This window comes from Hordeum vulgare, chromosome 3H (assembly GCF_904849725.1).
Source record: "Hordeum vulgare subsp. vulgare chromosome 3H, MorexV3_pseudomolecules_assembly, whole genome shotgun sequence".
Taxonomy (NCBI): domain Eukaryota; kingdom Viridiplantae; phylum Streptophyta; class Magnoliopsida; order Poales; family Poaceae; genus Hordeum; species Hordeum vulgare.
In genome coordinates this window covers 32,683,322-32,699,224 of record NC_058520.1, presented here as the reverse complement: position 1 = coordinate 32,699,224, position 15,903 = coordinate 32,683,322, and the positions used below count along the sequence as shown (strand labels likewise).

General features: G+C 43.4%; 1 pseudogene; it reads left to right on the top strand.

Moving 5' to 3' along the window:
- Positions 1-1,329: 1,329 nt before the first annotated feature.
- Positions 1,330-3,531, top strand: LOC123441438 (annotated as a pseudogene).
- The last annotated feature ends 12,372 nt before the right edge of the window (positions 3,532-15,903 follow it).

Here is a 15,903-nt window from a genome sequence, read left to right as displayed (position 1 = left end):
GTTGCAACTACATGCATGAACATGCGCCAAGTCAAGACACTTGAAACATTCAAAGGAGAATACCATCCTATCATACTACATCATAGTCATCTCAAAATCTATGTTGGCATTCAAGACAAACCATTATAAGCTCTCAGCTAAATAAGCATGGAATCAGAAACTATGATCTCTAAGTTGTCATTGCAAACATGGTTCTCTCACAACAAAGCTAAATCTGGTTCGACAAGCTAGTCATATTTACAAAAACAAAATAGATAGAGTTCATACCAGCTTTTCAGTCTCAGTCACTTCATCATATATCATCATTGTTGCCTTTCATTTGCACGATCGAACGATGTGAACAAGAATAAGCGCATTGGACTAAGCTGAATCTGTAGGCAAACACAAAGGAGAAGACAAAGTAATATGGCTCTTTGAAAGCTAAGCAGGTAAGCATGTAAGAACCAATAAACATTGTAACCAATATCTTCTACCTTGACACAAAGAAAAAGAAAACTATTTACACGGGAAAGCTACCAACAAGCAAAAGAAGAAAGAAAAATATTTTTGGGTTTTCTCAAAACGACACAAAACAAGAAAACAAGAAAACGAAAATAAACTAGCATGGATAATACAGTGGCAAAGTGTAAACATCGGCTAATAAAGTGAAAGCATAAGCATGAATGTAAAGTCGGTGAGAACACGTACTCCCCCAAGCTTAGGCTTTTGGCCTAGCTTGGTCTACTCCCAACACTACAAGAAAAATGCTCAATTATGACCCCAAAAAAATGACGGTGGTTTAATTGGTCATTGATCCATGACCAAAATTCTGAAATTAGTCATGGCAAGTCTAAGAGGGTCCAAAGCCCATAATGTTATGACCTTTTGCGTCCATTAGGTCATGATACTATTGCACAAATTGGTCATTAAGTGCTACCGATCGAAAAAAAGAAGAAGAAAAAAGTGATAAAGGTGTGTTGTATGAGGGGAGGGTTTTGGAGCGTTGGATGTAGTAGGAGTGGATGGCCAGGATCTGTTTCTAGGAGGGATCCGTGGCCTCGCATGTGATAGTCTCGCTGGTAATGCCCACGTCGACGCCCCATCCCTAGCCCCCCGTTCCCCTATTCACCTCTCTCGATCTCCCTCTCCCTCGTCTGCTGCTGCCGCCACCACTCACCGGCGCCATCCCTCACAGCCTCAGTCGCCGCCGCTGGCGCGTCCCCCCCACAACGTGTGCCCCACCCCTTCTCCCCCTCGCCTTATCCCCACCACCGGCGGCCTCCTCACCTCTCCTTGACCAAGATCGAGCAGCCGGTTCAGATAAACATCCATGGTGGCGTGAGCGCCCCGATGTGCAGGTTCAAGTCGTGTGAAGGTGGTGCTCGCTGCGGCTCTCACCCTCGTGCCATCAGGTATGTAACAAGTGGGATGGTTGTTTAATATAGAAAGGTCTCCAGTATATTTGCAGATGCTTGGCTTAGACGGTGGAAACTTCTAACTAGTCCCCTAGGAAATGGTAGAACAGAACTTGTTACTGCATGGAATACACAGTACAACTCTATATACTTTACATAAATCATTCTGCGCCCTTCTAATCTGTTGTTCTTCCATCTCTGTTAACAAAATGGGTGAAATAAAAGTTAACCGTTGTTTTCATTGCTGCAGCTTATGTTCATCGTGGACGACGCTGGATCATTTCTCCCGCAATGAACCACTCCCCTTGGGAAGGTGTAACCATAGCTGATTTCGTCATGCCTTTTTTCCTTTTCATTGTTGGGGTCGCTCTAGCTCTAGCGTACAAGGTACACACTGACAACAACACGACCATGACATTTACTTTCGTTCTGTCGAGCTAACACTGGTGTGACATTCATGACTTTTTGTTGCTTACACCTAATTGCGTCATCTCGTGATGCATGCAGAGAGTGCCGGACAAATTGGATGCGACTCAAAAGGCAACACTTCTTGCACTGAAGCTATTCTGTGTTGGTTTTGTTCTACAAGGTATTAATTAGGATTGTTCCTGAACAGGATGACGGTACATTCGATTTGACATAATGTTTGATGTTTAGTTTCTTGTTCTGCTGTGTTGCATAGGTGGATTTTTTTCAAGGAGTTCGTAGCCTTACTTTTGGGGTTTATATTGCACAAATACGTTTGATGGGTATACTGCAGGTAAGCGGCATATGCAATACATTATTCTGCATCAACAGCTCAACTAAATGTGGGATGACTTATGATTTGTGGTGCGTGCTTGGTTGCAGAGAATCACAATAGCTTATCTTATCACAACACTGTGTCAGATTTGGCTCAAGGGAGAAGATGATGCAGATTCTGGACTTGATTTGATCAAGAGATACATATATCAACTGTGAGTTCAAACCTTTAAGAACCCAATAAAAAATAAAAATAAAAATCAATGATCCAGGTGACATATTTAAAGGACTTAGTATGAGCAAGTTGTGTTTCTGAAATTACCATTCGGTATTGTTCTGCTAGACTCGCAGGCTTGCTCATCACAATCGCCTACATGGCCCTCTTGTATGGTACCTACGTTCCCAACTGGGAGTATCGGATATCAGGTCCTGGTTCCACAAAGAAAATGTTCACTGTAAGTTCCACTTTCACATTTATTTTTCATGCTAAGAATATATCTAGCAGTATTATAGATGACAGTAGAACTGATGAGCTTCAAAATCGTAACTTATATCAGATCAAATGCGGTGTACGAGGTGACTCTGGCCAGGCTGCAATGCAGTTGGCATGATTGACCGCAAAATCTTAGGCATCCAGGATCTCTACGGTCGACCGGTTTATGCACGATCCCAGGTTCTAATAAAATCAAGAGCTTGCATAATGCTCATTCGTCACCTTTGTTCAGTCTGTATTAACTCCTCTCTCTTGTGACAGCAATGCAGCATTGATTCACCACAAAATGGGCCACTCCCTCGTGATGCCCCCTCATGGTGCGAGGCCCCATTTGATCCCGAAGGGCTTCTCAGGTCAGAAAAACATGATACCTTCAAAGTTTATCATGAGGATCAGCCGCCGCCGCCAGCGCGTTCCCCCACAACATGATACATTGGTTTGGTTTATGTGTGGTTAGAAAAAGGAAGATGTATGAGCTAGCTGCAATAATTTTTGCCTGCTTGCTTTGTTGGTTTCCTGAAGTTCATATTTTTACCATTTTATTTTGCTACGTGAGGATTAGGTTTAAGTCATACCTTTCGCCTTACTAATTACTGCCGTGCATAGGCTGGATGGAACATCGAACACCTCTGGTTCGAGTGTGTCCAGTGGCCACGGGTTGCAGGGGAGGAATTGGAGTAACAAGAACGGCTAGGAGATGCAAATGTGTTGCATGACAAGTTGGATGCTTTCTTGAGACCCTCCCTGTAATTGTGTTCCAGTATGTTCAGGTAAGTAAGCTTTTTACTGTAGTTGAATTTGCAATGTGACTCTGTTTTTGTTGACTGGTTCATGCGTAGCCGAATATTCGCATACAATGTTCTTTTGACACTGATGATTCTGGAGGCAATTTTTGCCCAGTGACTTTGCTGAAGATGATCCATACCCTATTTCCCACATTAATTTATGTCTTTTTAGAAAGAAAAAAATATGTTCCTTTACAGTCTTCAATCCGTTCCTTTTTAGAAACAACAAGTAATACATAGGCCTACAGTAGTATACAGAGTGTACATGTATATGTTTTACAGTCTTCAGTCCGTTCCTTTCTTTATTCTAGGTAGGTGTATTTTTTCTTTGTGTTCCGATATTTTCCGTCTCTGTATGTACGTAATGCAATTCCCTATTCTCTCTTGATTTTAGTCTGTCATCTAGTTTCCCCTCAACTCTTTGTGTCTATGTATGTAGGGGTTTTCTATTTTAATTCCAGCTATTGTTCATCACATTAGCAAGTTTATTTTCCAATAATATTTGATGTTTTCTCATTTACTTGTTGTTTCAAGTCCATTTTCTCTATCCATGTAAGTAGGTTATTTTTTTCCCTTTTCTCTCTTTGTCTTCTAGTTTACGTGCTACTGTTGATCGCTGTTTTAAGTTTATTTACGGCACTATTAAAGATACTTTTTCACAAATTGTTGTTATCTGAATCTCTTTTTTATAGTCCATTTACTATGTTCATGTATGCCAGTATTTTGTGTCCTGTAGTCGGTTCGGTTTGTTGTCAATATAGTGTCAGGTATATGAACATATACTACATGCGTCCACGTAGCTATACTATAGTGCAAACAAGTAGCGTCACACCATCGATATATATACACACGTACAACAGTAATAACTATTTTGCAACATATATACTAGAATCTATATACTCTAGTCCGAAGTATACAAAGTATATGCAGCCTTACCATCATTTTTTTCTTGCAGACGGCAATGGCAAGAGCATATTGTGCAGAGGAAGAGGATGAGAAGAAACTTGTGCTTCTCATCCAATCTTTGTGGAACTCTCTTTATGTGCGATTGTGCATTTGTTGGAAACTTTTTCTGTTTACTTGCACTTGCAGAAGTATTCTGTTGTGCACATGTAAATTTATTTTGATGTGCCCTTATTAGGCGTTGAACCTTAATGCGTGAAGTCGGTGGATGATGTATTGTATTTGATGTGATATGCTACTGAAATAAAATATACATTTTATTTGCAATCTTTTATTCTGTTGTACTTATTTTTAATGGGCCTATCCTGAGATATGCGTGCTTCTAGCAAAAAAAAAAATCTTCAACCCAAACAAATCAGACATTTTTAATAGTAAAATAGGTATTGGGTCAGACCCATGTAGCTAGATTGGTGGACAGGGATATGAAATTTATGATGATTTTATTTGGTCACTAGCAATGCCACGTCAGCTTGGCCACGTCAGATCCTACTTGGCTCACACAAATGAGTAATGACCAAACCAAAATTTTGGTCGATAGAGGCCTGCGACCAAAATTTTAGAAAGGTCATGTTTGTTCATTCTTGACGGCCAACTGTTGACGTTGTAAATTTGGTCAAAAAAAGGTCAATAAACAACGACAATGACGAATCAGTGACCAATATAGGGAGTCATAATTGACCTTATTTCTTGTAGTGCAAGGTGGGAAATAACCATCTCCGAGGTACTCCGGAGCAGACTGTGGATGCCACTGCTGTCTGAGCTCCTCTGGCTCCCACTGATAAACTGGCGTCTGGTACTCGACTGGCGGCTCTGGCACGGGCGCTTGTGGTTGGACCAAGCCCCAATATACGTAGATGTCCGCAGGCATAAGAGTGCACCTGCCTGCATGAAGATCGAACAAAGAAGGAGCAGGCAAAGTAATAGTCTCTCAAGTACCCTGACTAAACACCAGGTTATAAATCATCCGTCTACTAGCATCTCTATCCAGAAAATCATGGCGAACCATGCTGTCATAATCCAGATATCTCTCACGGAGAAGCATCTCTCCTTCCTCTCCCAGTCTAATGGGTATCTCAAAGTGTCTGGCAAGACGGGTAGCATAGATACCTCCATAGACGACACCCTTGGAATGGTGCAGGTTCAACCGTTGAGATACTATAGCGCCCAAGCTATAAGTCTTATCGTTATAAAGGCCTTCGCGCAGAAGTGCAAGGTCTGGAGAACTAAGTGATCCAGCCTCCCCACGGCCAATCAAACATTTTCCCATAAATAGTGAGAAGTACCGAAGCACAGGAAAATGTATGCTAGCAATTCTAGCGCGAGACACTCCTCTCTCCTCTCCAACAACAATAGAACCAATGAAATCCTCCAAGTCCCGTGGACGAGGGTCACGGATATCCCCAACATAAGGTAATTTGCATACATTCCAAAAATCCTGCAGCGTCATGCACTGGGGGACATCGTATATCATGAACTCAACCATGGGAGGATTCTTCCTCGGGTAAAAGTTGAAGCTTTGAACAAAAATATTGGTGAGGAGGAGGTATTGTGGGCACTTATCTTCAACGAACGCAGTAAGACCTGCGTTCTCCACCAAGTAATAAAAGTCTTCATAAAGTCCGGCGGCGCCCAAAAATTCATCACTTGGCCACTCGCACGCTCGAACTTCTGTGACTCGAGGGACTACGTACTTGGGCTGGTTCTTCTCATCCTCCTTGGGGTTACAGCTTGAGGAGCCTCTCAAGAACCTCCTCATCTTTTCCTTTTTCTAGCTCTGAAAAATTCTGAAATTTTTAGAGACTTCGAAAGAAAAGTGAATAAAGATTAACCCAACTTCTAGCAACTACTCCTACTAGTGGCTAGAGACCGTATCACGCGCTAAAACTACTTGGGACCAGCTAAAATCAACATTTCTAGCTCAAGAACGGGGTCACCAAGGTAGCAAGAATTCGTGAAGGATAAAGCACTAGAGCAAAAACTAATTGGACCAATGGAGGAGTCACTTACCAAGGAGTAATTTCCCCAAAACAGTTCGGAGAATGGTGCTTTGAGCAAGGAGATCGAAAATCACAGCCAAATGAGCAAGAACACGGGTTTGAACTGCGAAACAATTTTTTCTGGAGGTGGAAGAAGAGGCTGAGAGCTGGAATGAGTGGAGGGGGTGCCTGTGGGCCCCACAAGCTTGCACCCCGCCAACAGGGGGGTTGGTGGCGGTGGCAGGGCTTGTGGCCCACTGGTCTGGCCCCTAGGCCAGCTCTCAAGCCCAGAAATTTTCAAAAATTCCACAAAAAATCATACTAAATTTTCAGGACCATCGGAGAACTTTTATTTTCGAGGTATTTTTCTTCGGGACGCTAAAACAGAAAACAGGGAAAAACTAAACTAATTCTATCATTTTTCTTCTAAGCAACAGAAAATGAAAGCTCAAAACAGAGGTATGTGACTCCTTAATTCATCCGTTTCATGGTCATCGAAAGAAATCCGTCAATGGGGTTGATCAAGTCCTTATGACAAAACCTTCTAGAATCGCAAGAGAGAATGGAGAATTTTCGAATAGCCACTAAGTCACCTCAATGGGGATATGTATCTCCCCAACAAGCAAATCATACTTCGTCTTAACACGAGGAATAGGGCATTCAAAGCTCCCAATGAGAATCGATGAAGTCTTTTCGTTAGCATTGATGCAATTTACTGGATATCGTTTCTTCGGAAAGTGCACTGTGTGCTCATTACCGTTGACGTGGAAGGTGACATTGCCTTTGTTGCAATCTATAACAGCCCCTGCCGTGTTTAAAAAGGGTCTTCTGAGGATGACAACCATGGCATCGTCCTCAGGAATATCCAAGATAACAAAGTATGTTAAGATAGTGGTGTTAGCAACCACAACAAGCACATCCTCGCAAATGCAGATAGGGAAAGCAGTTGATGTTGGAAATATGCCCTAGAGGCAATAATAAATTAGTTATTATTATATTTCTTAGTTCATGATAATCGTTTATTATCCATGCTATAATTGTATTGATTGGAAACACAATACTTGTGTGGATACATAGACAAAACACTGTCCCTAGTAAGCCTCTAGTTAACTAGCTCGTTGATCAAAGATGGTCAAGGTTTCCTGGCCATAGGCAAGTGTTTTCATTTGATAACGGGATCACATCATTAGGAGAATCATGTGATGGACTAGACCCAAACTAATAGACGTAGCATGTTGATCGTGTCATTTTGTTGCTACTGTTTTCTGCGTGTCAAGTATTTGTTCCTATGACCATGAGATCATATAACTCACTGACACCGGAGGAATGCTTTGTGTGTATCAAACGTCGCAACGTAACTCGGTGACTATAAAGGTGCTCTACAGGTATCTCCGAAGGTGTTAGTTGAGTTAGTATGGATCAAGACTGGGATTTGTCACTCCGTGTGACGGAGAGGTATCTCGGGGCCCACTCGGTAATACAACATCACATACAAGCCTTGCAAGCAATGTAACTTAGTGTAAGTTGCGGGATCTTGTATTACGGAACGAGTAAAGAGACTTGCCGGTAAACGAGATTGAAATAGGTATGCGGATACTGACGATCGAATCTCGGGCAAGTAACATACCGAAGGACAAAGGGAATGACATACGGGATTATATGAATCCTTGACACTGAGGTTCAAACGATAAGATCTTCGTAGAATATGTGGGATCCAATATGGGCATCCAGGTCCCGCTGTTGGATATTGACCGAGGAGTCTCTCGGGTCATGTCTACATAGTTCTCGAACCCGCAGGGTCTGCACACTTAAGGTTCGACGCTGTTTTATGCGTATTTGAGTTATATGGTTGGTTACCGAATGTTGTTCGGAGTTCCGGATGAGATCACGGACGTCACGAGGGTTTCCGGAATGGTCCGGAAACGAAGATTGATATATAGGATGACCTCATTTGATTACCGGAAGGTTTTTGGAGTTACCGGGAATGTACCGGGAATGACGAATGGGTTCCGGGAGTTCACCGGGGGGGGGGGGGGCAACCCACCCCGGGGAAGCCCATAGGCCCTGAGGGTGGCACACCAGCCCTTAGTGGGCTGGTGGGACAGCCCAAAAGGGCTCTATGCGCCAAGAGAAGAAAAATCAAGAGGAAAAGAAAAGAAAAAAGGGAGGAAGTGGGAAGGAAGGGGGACTCCCTCCCACCAAACCAAGTCCAACTCGGTTTGGGGGGGGGGGAGTCCTCCCCCTTGGACTCGGCCGACCCCCTTGGGGCTCCTTGAGCCCCAAGGCAAGGTACCCTCCCTCCCACCTATATATACGGAGGTTTTAGGGCTGATTTGAGACGACTTTTCCACGGCAGCCCGACCACATACCTCCACGGTTTTCCTTCTAGATCGCGTTTCTGCGGAGCTCGGGCGGAGCCCTGCTGAGACAAGGTCATCACCAACCTCCGGAGCGCCGTCACGCTGCCGGAGAACTCTTCTACCTCTCTGTCTCTCTTGCTGGATCAAGAAGGCCGAGATCATCGTCGAGCTGTACGTGTGCTGAACGCGGAGGTGCCGTCCGTTCGGTACTAGATCGTGGGACTGATCGCGGGATTGTTCGCGGGGCGGATCGAGGGACGTGAGGACGTTCCACTACATCAACCGCGTTCTCTAACGCTTCTGTTGTACGGTCTACAAGGGTACGTAGATCACTCATCCCCTCTCGTAGATGGACATCACCATGATAGGTCTTCGTGCGCGTAGGAAAATTTTTGTTTCCCATGCGACGTTCCCCAACAGTGGCATCATGAGCTAGGTTCATGCGTAGATGTCTTCTCGAGTAGAACACAAAAGTTTTTGTGGGCGGTGATGTGTGTTTTGCTGCCCTCCTTAGTCTTTTCTTTATTCCGCGGTATTGTTGGATTGAAGCGGCTTGGACCGACATTACTCGTACGCTTACGAGAGACTCGTTTCATCGATACGAGTAACCCCCTTTGCTCAAAGATGACTGGCAAGTGTCGGTTTCTCCAACTTTAGTTGAATCGGATTTGACCGAGGAGGTCCTTGGATGAGGTTAAATAGCAACTCATATATCTCCGTTGTGGTTTTTGCGTAACTAAGATGCGATCCTACTAGATACCCATGGTCACCACGTAAAACATGCAACAACAAGATTAGAGGACGTCTAACTTGTTTTTGCAGGGTATGCTTGTGATGTGATATGGCCAACGATGTGATGTGATATATTGGATGTATGAGATGATCATGTTATAATAGAAAATATCGACTTGCACGTCGATGGTACGGCAACCGGCAGGAGCCATAGGGTTGTCTTTATAACTAACGTTTGTGCTTGCAGATGCGTTTACTATTTTGCTAGGACGTAGCTTTAGTAGTAATAGCATGAGTAGCACGACAACCCCGATGGCGACACGTTGATGGAGATCATGATGATGGAGATCATGGTGTGACGCCGGTGACAACAAGATCGTGTCGGTGCTTTGGTGATGGAGATCAAGAAGCACGTGATGATGGCCATATCATGTCACTTATGAATTGCATGTGATGTTAATCCTTTTATGCACCTTATTTTACTTAGAACGACGGTAGCATTATGAGGTGATCTCTCACTAAAATTTCAAGACGAAATTGTGTTCTCCCCGACTGCGCACCGTTGCTACAGTTCGTCGTTTCGAGACACCACGTGATGATCGGGTGTGATAGACTCAACGTTCACATACAACGGGTGCAAAACAGTTGCGCACGCGGAACACTCGGGTTAAGCTTGACGAGCCTAGCATGTGCAGACATGGCCTCGGAACACATGAGACCGAAAGGTCGAGCATGAATTGTATAGTTGATATGATTAGCATAGAGATGCTTACCACTGAAACTATTCTCGACTCACGTGATGATCGGACTTGAGATAGTGGATTTGGATCATGTACCACTCAAATGACTAGAGAGATGTACTTTTTGAGTGGGAGTTCTTAAGTAATATGATTAATTGAACTAATTGTCATGAACATAGTCTAATGGTCTTTGCGAATTACGATGTAGCTTGCGCTATAGCTCTACTGTTTTTTATATGTTCCTAGAGAAAATTTAGTTGAAAGTTGATAGTAGCAAACTTTGCAGACTGAGTCTGTAAAACCGAGGATTGTCCTCGTTGTTGCGCAGAAGGCTTATGTCCTTCATGCACCACTCGGTGTGCTGCACCTCGAGCGTTGTCTGTGGATGCTATGAACATCCGACATACACGTTGCTGATGACTACACGATAGTTCAGTGCAAAATACTTAATGGCTTAGAAGCAAGGCGCCGAAAACGTTGTAAAACGTCACGGAACATAAGTGATGTTCTAAAGAGATGAAATTGTGATTTCATGCTTGTGCCCTTGTTAAGAGGTACGAGACCTCAGACAAGATTCTTTGTCCACAAAGTAAAGGAGAAAGGCTCAATCGTTGAGCATGTGCTCAGATTGTCTGAGTACGACAATCGCTTGAATCAAGTGGAAGTTAATCTTCAAGATGAGATAGTGATAGTTCTCCAAAGTCACTGACACCAAGCTGTGAGAGCTTCGTGATGAACTATAACATATCAAGGATACATACAATGATCCTTGAGCGATTCGCGATGTTTGACACTGCGGAAGTAGAAATCAAGAAGGAGCATCAATAGTTGATGGTTTGTAAAACCACTAAGTTTCAAGAAGGGCAAGGGCTAGAAGGGATACTTCGTGAAACGGCAAAACAGTTGTTGCACTAATGAAGAGACCCAAGATTAAACCTAAACCCGAGACTAAGTGCTTCTGTAATGAGGGGAACAGTCACTGAGGCGGAGCAACTCTAGATACTTGGTAGATAAGAAGGCTGGCAAAAGTCGAAAGAAGTGTATTTGATATACATGATGTTGATGTGTACTTTACTAGTACTCCTAGTAGCAAGAGGGTATTGGATACCGGTTCGGTTGCTAAGTGATTAGTAACACGAAATGAAAGCTACGGCATAAACAGAGACTAGCTAAAGGCGAGGTGACGATACGTGTTGGAAGTGTTTCCAAGGTTGATATGATCAAACGTCGCACGCTCCCTCTACCATCGGGATTGGTGTTAAACCTAAATAATTGTTATTTGGTGCTTGCGTTAAGCATGAACATGATTGGATCGTGTTTATTGCAAAACGATTATTCATTTAAGGAGAATAATGGTTACTCTATTTTCTTGAATAATCACCTTCAATGGTTTATTGAATCTCGATCGTAGTGTTACACATGTTCATGATATTGGTGCCAAAAGATACGAGTTAATGATGATAGTACCACTTACTTGTGGCACTGCCGCTTGAGTCATGTTAGTATAAATTGCATGAAGAGGCTCCATGCTGATGGATCTTTGTACTCACCTGATTTCGAATCACTAGTGACATGCAAATCATACCACATGAGCAAGGCCTTGTTTTCATTGAGATGAAATAAGATAGTAACTTGTTGGAAGTGATACATTTTGATGTATGCAGTCCAATGGGTGCTGAGGCACGTAGTGGATATCATTATGTTCTTAATTCACCGACGATTTGAGTAGATACAGGAGTATTTACTTAATGAATCACAAGTCTGAAATGTTGAAAAGTTCAATTCCGTTTCAGAGTGAAGTTCGTCGTAACAAGAGGATAAACTGTCTACGATATGATCATGGAAATGAATATCTGAGTTACGAGTTTTGGTACGCAGTTAAGACAATGTGGAAATTGTTTCGCAGTTCATGCCACCTGGAACATCATAGTGTGATGATGTGTCTGAACATCATAGCCACGCACTATTTGGTATGGTGCATACTATGATGTCTCTTATCGAATTACCACTATCGTTTATGGGTTAGGCATTAGAGACAACCACACTCACTTTAAATAGGGCACCGCGTATTTCCGTTGAGATGACACAGTATAGACTGAGGTTTAGAGAAATCTAAACTGTCGTTTCTTGAAAGTTTGGGGTTTCGACACTTATGTGAAAAAGTTTCAGTCTGATAAACTCGAACCCAAAGCGGATAAAAGCATCTTCATAGGATATCCAAAACAGTTGGGTACATCTCCTATCTCAAGATCCGAAAGCAAAGTGTTTGTTTCTAGAAACGGATCCTTTTTCGATGAAAGGTTTCTCTCGAAAGAATTGAGTGGGAGGGTAGTAGAACTTGATGAGGTTATTGAACCATCACTTCAACCAGTGTGTAGCAGGGCGCATGAAGTTGTTCCTATGGCGCCTACACCAATTAAAGTGGAAGCTGATGATGGTGATCATCAAGCATCGGATCAAGTTACTATAAGCCTCGTAGGTTGACAAGGTCACATACTACTACAGAGTGGTACGGTAACCCTGTCTTGGAGGTCATGTTGTTGAGTAACAGTGAACCAACGAGTTATGGAGAAAGTGATGGTGGGCCCAGATTCCGACAAATGGCTGGAAGCCATGAAATCCGAGAGAGGATCCATGTATGAAAACAAAGTATAGACTTTGAAAGAACTACTTGATGGTCATAAGACTATTGAGTAAAGATGGATCTTTAAAAGAAGACAGACGATGATGGTGATAAGTCACTATTAAGAAAAAGCTCGACTTGTCGCAAAGATGTTTTCGACAAGATCAAACAATTGACTATGATGAGACTTTCTCACTCGTAGCGATGCTAAAGGTCTGTTAGAATTATGTTAGTTGTTGATGCATTATTTATGAAATATTGCACGTAGGATGTCAAAACATTGTTTTCTCGATGGTTTCCTTGAGCAAACATTGTATGTGATACAACCAGAAGGTTTTGTCGATCCTAAAGATACTAGCAAGTATGCAAGCTCCAGTGATCCTTCAATGGACTGGTGCAAGCATCTCGGAGTTGGAATATACACTTTGATGAGATGATCAAAGATTTTTGGTTTGTACAAGGTTTATGAGAAACTTGTATTTCCAAAGAAGTGAGTGGGAGCACTATAGAATTTCTGATAAGTATATGTGGTTGACATATTGTGGATCAGAAGTAATGTAGAATTTCTGTAAAACATACAAGGTTGTGTGAAAGGAGTTTTCAAAGGAATACCTGGATTGGGCTACTTGAACGTTGAGCATCAAAAATCTATGGAGATAGATCGAAAGCGCTTAATGGAAGTTTCAACAAGATGCATGCCTTGACAAGTTTTTGAAGGAGTTCAAAATAGATCAGCAAAGAAGGAGTTCTTGATTGCGTTGTGAGGTGTGAATTTGAGTAAGACTCAAAACCCGACCCCGGCAGAATAAAGAGAATAGACGAAGGTCGTCTTCTATGCCTTAGCCGTAGAATCTAAAGTATGCCATGCTGTGTACCACACCTGATGTGTGCCTTGACTCAAAGTATGTTGAGAGGTACAAAGAGTGATCCATGATTGAATCACTAGCAGCGGTCAAAATTTATCCTTAGTAACTAATGGACTAAGGAATTTTTCTCGATTATGGAGGTGGTTAAAGAGTTTGTCGTAAAGGGTTACGTCAATGCAAGCTTTGAAATTAATCCGAATAACTATGAGTAGTGAAACGGATTCGTATAGTAGAGTAGATATTTGGAGCATTTCCGAATAGCACGTAGTAGCAACATCTGTAAGATGACATAAATATTTGTAAAGAACGCACGGATCTGAAAGTTTCAGAACCGTTGACTAAAACCTCTCTCACGAGCAAGACGTGATCAGACCCCAGAACTATATGGGTGTTGGATTCGTTGGAATCACATGGTGATGTGAACTAGATTATTGACTCTAGTGCAAGTGGGAGACTATTGGAAATATGCCCTAGAGGCAATAATAAATTAGTTATTATTATATTTCTTAGTTCATGATAATCGTTTATTATCCATGCTATAATTGTATTGATTGGAAACACAATACTTGTGTGGATACATAGACAAAACACTGTCCCTAGTAAGCCTCTAGTTGACTAGCTCGTTGATCAAAGATGGTCAAGGTTTCCTGGCCATAGGCAAGTGTTGTCACTTGATAATGGGATCACATCATTAGGAGAATCATGTGATGGACTAGACCCAAACTAATAGACGTAGCATGTTGATCGTGTCATTTTGTTGCTACTGTTTTCTGCGTGTCAAGTATTTGTTCCTATGACCATGAGATCATATAACTCACTGACGCCGGAGGAATGCTTTGTGTGTATCAAACGTCGCAACGTAACTCGGTGACTATAAAGGTGCTCTACAGGTATCTCCGAAGGTGTTAGTTGAGTTAGTATGGATCAAGACTGGGATTTGTCACTCCGTGTGACGGAGAGGTATCTCGGGGCCCACTCGGTAATACAACATCACATACAAGCCTTGCAAGCAATGTAACTTAGTGTAAGTTGCGGGATCTTGTATTACAGAACGAGTAAAGAGACTTGCCGGTAAACGAGATTGAAATAGGTATGCGGATACTGACGATCGAATCTCGGGCAAGTAACATACCGAAGGACAAAGGGAATGACATACGGGATTATATGAATCCTTGACACTGAGGTTCAAACGATAAGATCTTCGTAGAATATGTGGGATCCAATATGGGCATCCAGGTCCCGCTGTTGGATATTGACCGAGGAGTCTCTCGGGTCATGTCTACATAGTTCTCGAACCCGCAGGGTCTGCACACTTAAGGTTCGACGCTGTTTTATGCGTATTTGAGTTATATGGTTGGTTACCGAATGTTGTTCGGAGTCCCGGATGAGATCACAGACATCACGAGGGTTTCCGGAATGGTCCGGAAACGAAGATTGATATATAGGATGACCTCATTTGATTACCGGAAGGTTTTCGGAGTTACCGGGAATGTACCGGGAATGACGAATGGGTTCCGGGAGTTCACCGGGGGGGGCAACCCACCCCGGGGAAGCCCATAGGCCCTGAGGGTGGCACACCAGCCCTTAGTGGGCTGGTGGGACAGCCCAAAAGGGCTCTATGCGCCAAGAGAAGAAAAATCAAGAGGAAAAAAAAAGGGAGGAAGTGGGAAGGAAGGGGGACTCCCTCCCACCAAACCAAGTCCAACTCGGTTTGGGGGGGGGGGGGGAAGTCCTCCCCCCTTGGACTCGGCCGACCACCTTGGGGCTCCTTGAGCCCCAAGGCAAGGTCCCCTCCCTCCCACCTATATATACGGAGGTTTTAGGGCTGATTTGAGACGACTTTTCCACGGCAGCCCGACCACATACCTCCACGGTTTTTCCTCTAGATCGCGTTTCTGCGGAGCTCGGGCGGAGCCCTGCTGAGACAAGGTCATCACCAAACTCCGGAGCGCCGTCACGCTGCCGGAGAACTCTTCTACCTCTCCGTCTCTCTTGCTGGATCAAGAAGGCCGAGATCATCGTCGAGCTGTATGTGTGCTGAACGCGGAGGTGCCGTCCGTTCGGTACTAGATCGTGGGACTGATCGCGGGATTGTTCGCGGGGCGGATCGAGGGACGTGAGGACGTTCCACTACATCAACCGCGTTCTCTAACGCTTCTGCTGTACGGTCTACAAGGGTACGTAGATCACTCATCCCCTCTCGTAGATGGACATCACCATGATAGGTCTT